This window comes from Urtica dioica, chromosome 6, assembly GCF_054948205.1.
Source record: "Urtica dioica subsp. dioica isolate 48M chromosome 6, U.dioica_male_clone48M_v1_H2, whole genome shotgun sequence".
NCBI classification, from domain to species: Eukaryota; Viridiplantae; Streptophyta; class Magnoliopsida; order Rosales; family Urticaceae; genus Urtica; species Urtica dioica.
Window position 1 is genome coordinate 9,122,691 of NC_142761.1, and position 6,000 is coordinate 9,128,690.

Sequence of the window (6,000 nt, forward strand, 5' to 3'; positions counted from 1 at the left end):
CTTCGCAGACACCACGGTCCCATCACCCCACTTGAAGCTGAAGTCACCATCCTCTAAGTGTTTGCTTTTCCTAAAACCAGTCAAGGAGCAGCAAATATGGTTAGTAGAAGCGGAGTCAATAATCCACAATGATACATTATCAGCTACCAAACAAGCTTCGGTTATAAGTACAATACCTTTTTTCTTAGTCTTGAGGCAGGCAGGACAATTCCTACGCCAGTGACCAGGCTCATTGCAATGGTGGCACTTGTCGTTAGATTTGTCCACCTTCGGAGCCTTTGGCACCTTCTTCTTCTTTTGAACCTTAGGTTGGTTCTTCTTCTCGGCCTTGCAAGGTCTCTTCTTAGATCCAGAGGTGGAGGCAGTAGCATGTACCTCTCCTTGAGCTCTCTTTTTCTTAGTGAGTCCCTCAACGGTGTGAAGCTCCTTCATAAGCTCGGTAACAGTGTACTCTAGCTTGTTCATGGAGTAGTTCAACTTGAAGGTATTAAAAGACTCGGTGAGAGTTTCCAAGATCATGTCTATTTTAGTCTCCCCATCAATCTCAGATCCAAGAATCTCCATTTCGTCTAGATAACTAATGATCAGCATCATATGGTCTCTAACGGGAGTTTCAGCCTTCATACGACAGTTCATAAACTGTCGGACCGCTTGTTGCCTAGCTTGACGTCCTTGCCCTCCAAACATCTCATGGAGATTATAGAGCATATCGGCGGCAGTCTCGATGTCACGATTTTGTTGTTGCAACACATTGTTCATTGATGCTAAAATACAGCACCTCGCAATCTCATCGGATCGGAGCCAGGCCGCCAGGGCTTCTTTTTCGTCTTGCGTCGAATCTTCATTTGTTTGAGGACAGGGGGTGGTGAGAACCCATTTGTGCTTGTTGACAGTAAGGACTATGTCGATGTTACGTTTCCAGTCGACGTAATTGTCGTCTTCGAGTTTATTCGAGGAAAGAATGTTTGAGAGAGGGTTGAGAGACATTTTGCCTATAAGAGTTGAAACAAGTTTATGATTAGTCTTTGGTTTAGGATTTAAGTTTTTAAACATTTGATAAAATCCAAAGGTGTTATAAACCAAACGATAATTTACTCCCTCAAGAGATTGCCGCAAAAAATCTCCATTTATAAGTAAATGACACATCATTAATGCTTAGCCAAGATGTCACTACACCAATTTTGACTAGCCACCTTTTAAATTGGTTTGATCACTCACATCCTTTCGCAGAGCCTCAAGGGAGGATTACTAGGGATTGAGCCTAAGTGTGCAACCAACCACTTAGTCCAAAAGATCAACTTTGGAAAAACAATCCCCCAAGAGGAGACCTTGTCTTCATCGTCTCACTCTCGGACGTAGCTCGTTGAGCAATGATTGAAGTAAAAACGCCATAGAGTACTCTCATTTAAGAGAGGGCCACAAGAGTGACTCTTAGGGATCGTGGGTTACAAACAACGAGTATAACCCTCCCACTTAGTTTTTCGAGTTGGTACATCGACTCTTATAAGTTTGGAAACGGATTTCCTAGTTATAGAGCGATAGAGTGGACAACTAGAAAAGAATCCTAGATCTTCATGTTCAGAGCAGTGTTAGTGCATAAAAGCACAAGGTACATACTCGGATCTTTTCCTATTTTCTATTCGGGAAAGTGCATGAGGGAAGTGTGAACTTCAACTCACTCGAACACTTGAAAGTTTGAGATTACACATCTTTTTATTTTTCGGCTCGTCTACGAGGAGACCTCCCACTCAAACTTTCAAGAGCATATAGATTTTGAACATATGTGATATAGATATAGTTTTGAAAACATTTTGAAAACTTATTTGATTTGGATGACAAAATATTTTTAAGTTTGAAAAGGAAAACGGTTTTTCAAAATTCAAACTAGTTTTGTAAAATTCAATTTCAATTAAACTTTCAAAAATCAAAACATTTTAATCTTTAACATTATGTTTATAATATTATAAAAAAACTTTTTTGCTCAAGAAAATTTTCTCATTCGATTTCTATAACTCATGGTAGTGCGGCTGAAATTATGGATTTCTAAAAAACTAGACTTTCGGAACAGCCGCGCACCTTGGAGTAAAATCGCCATAACTGGCGGCTCCAATGTGCTTTTGACCTAAAACCAGTGGCATTGGAAAAATGACAGAAAAAAATTTAATTTGAGTTAAGAATCATTAAATTTCGAATTCTGAGCAGAGAGTTATGCCACTTTTACAGAGGATTTTACTCCAGCTCGAAGAAAACAGAAATAATTAAAGTTCGGTCTTTGAGTGCGTAAAAAGAATCTAGTGTAACGGAACGTTTTAGGAAGTTGTTAAAGCTTTTATTTGTGTTTTATTAACATGGTAATAACATGGTATAAAAGAAATAACAACAATCATAAAAGGATTCAAGTAAATAAAAGAAACTAGTAAGACAAGAAAACTAGTCACAAACTTAAAAACACGTTTTTCAATATAAAAAATTAAAAACTTTTAGATCCGATTCTAATGTGTTTTAATAACATCCAAAACTCATAGAAAATCAACATGATTTTTAATTTAAAGGCAAGAGCAATAAATTAAAAAAATCTAAGAAAACAATTCTAACTTGTCACAAAATTAGTAAACTTTCAAAAACGATTTTCAAGCTCATAATTTTAATTACATGTACATGCATATCTTTGGCCATAGCTCTGATACAATTTGTTGGAATTGATCTAGGGTTTAAGAAAATATTTAACGCTTCGGGTAAGCGGCGGAATTTTTAAAATTTTCTTTTGACAAGTAAAACGATTTTACTAACCTAGACAAAGAGTAATTACACGTAAATAAAAACTATTATGAGCATTATAAATTTACTAACCTTTTTAGAAGCTTGGACGATGAGAAGTTTTTGGAAAGTTGCAACGTTCATCTCCCCTCGCAGTACGTCTCACTTCTTTCGTCGGCAGCACGAGCAACCACGACAGTTTCTATCACAAGAATCACTCGAGAGAAAAGGAATTAGTGACTGGGCAGTTTTAAACACGACGACTCGAGAACAAGTCTCAAAGTCGAAGAGCTAAAATGCTAGGTCAAATGAGGACCTAGGTGCCAAAATAAAAAAGAAAGAAAACTAGAGAGAGAGAGAGAGAGAGAGAGAGAGAGAAAAGTTCGCCAAGGTAGAGAGAGAAGCTCTCAATCTCTAAAACTTGGGATGAATGAAATGTGAAAAATGAGGGCTCTATTTATATGAGAGGTTTCACTTTCAAGAAGGTAGTTTCCTCTTTTATAGAATATCACATATTCATGAGCAAATATTCCCTCCTTCTAGAAGGCTTGGATTTGTTTCCTCTTTTGCTTCCCCTTAGACTTGGCCGATTTCCCTCCTTCCTCTTAGAGGAAATTTGTTTCCTCTTTTTCTTTTGGCAAGTATCTTCATACATTAATGCACAAAATAATCTCTCTTTCACACTAGGGCTGCACGAATTTTAGTCTCCCATTCCCTTGGGTTGGATGGCCAAAAGCCTTCTAGAAAGGCTTTTTAGATTTTTCTTTACTTGTTCATGACAACATAAGAAAACCCCATTAAGAATTTACAAGTAAAATTCTATGAAATGAAATTAATTCATAAGGCCCAATGAACACATCATGGCCGAGTGATTTAAGTCATCATATGACCATGTCAAAAAATTTATTGACATTCATTTCATGCTATGTCCAATAAGACAAAATTACCCTTTTGACAATTTTCGTAAAACTTGTCTCGTTCTTGTTTTGACTTAGCTTCTAGTTTAACTATTCCTACTCGATATGATTTATGACAGTGACCTCATGGATCCAAATGAACAAAGCTTAAGCTAAATACTTGGACTCAAAAGTTCACAAACCTTTACCAAGTTTAGCTTAATGTCAACTGACTCCACTAAAGAGTTGACACTGAAAATCTCTCGGTTCAAATGAATTTATTTTCTACTCAAGAATTAGACCTAATTGTAATTAGTGGATCCACTGAATATTATCTATGTTTACTCTTCATGAATATCATCAGCTAGTCGGCATTTACAAAATTACCATTTTACCATTCTAACTGTTATTTCCTCAACTCATTTGTCGCTTGTGAATTAGTTAGAAACAATGTATTGACGAGGAGCTAAAAAGTCACATTGTTTCATCCAAAAGAGTCAAGACTCAATTTGGACATTGGCCAGTTAATTTATTCACATTCCAAGGAACAAAGCATGATGTGATATACCTTGCATTTCAGCAATCTTGTACATGAATTCCATATCTATGATAACTTATCAAAGTTACTCATGAAATCTTCACAACTTAGTATTTCACCAATAGGTCCTGTTCAGAATCACATAGTGAGTCCGAACTCTGACTTTATAAAATGAGAATACGTAAGTTGTGAAATGGCGTGTCTCATTTCAGGATTAAGGTAAGAACGATGCAATACATACGTAGTGACTTCGAGACATAAGAGGTTAAATGGTTTGTTCTTATTTTGTCTCTAGAAGTGCACTGGTCAATTCAGTACCTTCAGAAGATACCTAGAAGAACTATAGAGTCTCCAACTCTCAATGCCCCATAACCAGATATCATAGATTCTCCTAACAATCGTACTGAAGTCAATAGTCCTTTGACCTTTAGATTGCGAATATATCGTTTTTAGCAAACTACAAAGAGTTTGTTCATGCAAATCTACATTTGTCTCTTCGTAAGTTGTTAATTTTGTTTATGGACTAAAGACTAATGTTTTATCATAAAGCTTCAAACGGACAAGGAAGAATGAATGAACGTTTCAACTTTTTATTAATGAATAAGTAATTAAAAGCAAGAGTCTTCGTGAGACTTTATTACATCAAATGTACAAAAGTAAAGGCTACAACTCTTCTTGTGGGCACCATTGACAACACTTACAACCACCATAGCAAATGTAAAATATCTTAAATATTGGATTACCTTCCTCATCTGCCTCTGTTAAGAACTCGATTGTTGTTCCTGAATTGGTCTTCTTCAACTCGGCTTCATAGTCCCACAACCTGGCATATTGGTGTGCATAAGAGCCTTCAATGATTTCCAAGGCTTTTTTCTTAGTCCTCCAAGCCTTAGTCCTCGAACAATCAAGTATCAAGTCCTTCTGGATTTTATTCATGACCTTGATAGATGACCAGCTCTCATTGTCCTTGAACTCCTCCAGGTACTTGTTGGACATCCAAGTTGCAGTACAAAATCTGTTCTTGTTTGTTTGAGCACATGTACGCACTAGTACATAGGTCTTGATCTGGAATGTTTGGTATCTTTCATTTTAGATGCATAGCACACCCATTTGCATGACTCGTACTTGCAAACTGCTCGAACTCGGTTTCGATCATTCACTTTGAACTTCAGCTCTTTGCCTGCCCCAATTGAAAATACCATGCCCAACTTAAACTTGGGGTCTGCCATGTCGGTGTCTTCACGGAATTCTTGAAACTTCGGGAGAATTTTTCTGGAAATTTTAGTTGGCTTAGGCTCAGGCTCACCTTCACTAGATGACTCCTCTTCCATCACAATGTTTTCCTCCTCGTTATAGTCACTGTCCTCGTCATAACCGGCTTCCTCATCAGTAAGAGGTAGCTTTCCTTTTCCCTTCAATCCTAAACTCGGTTTCGATCATTCACTTTGAACTTCAGCTCTTTGCCTGCCCCAATTGAAAATACCATGCCCAACTTAAACTTGGGGTCTTCCATGTCGGTGTCTTCACGGAATTCTTGAAACTTGGGGAGAATTTTCCTGGAAATTTTAGTTGGCTTAGGCTCAGGCTCATCTTCACTAGATGACTCCTCTTCCAGCACAATGTTTTCCTCCTCGTTATAGTCACTCTCCTCGTCAGAACCGGCTTCCTCATCAGTAAGAGGTAGCTTTCCTTTTCCCTTTAATCCTAAACCACGGTCCACAGCAACACCATTGACTTCAACTTCGTCTTCACTGTTCTCAAACCCACTATCTTGCTCAAGGTCATCAAGATGGCCTTGACACTCCTCAA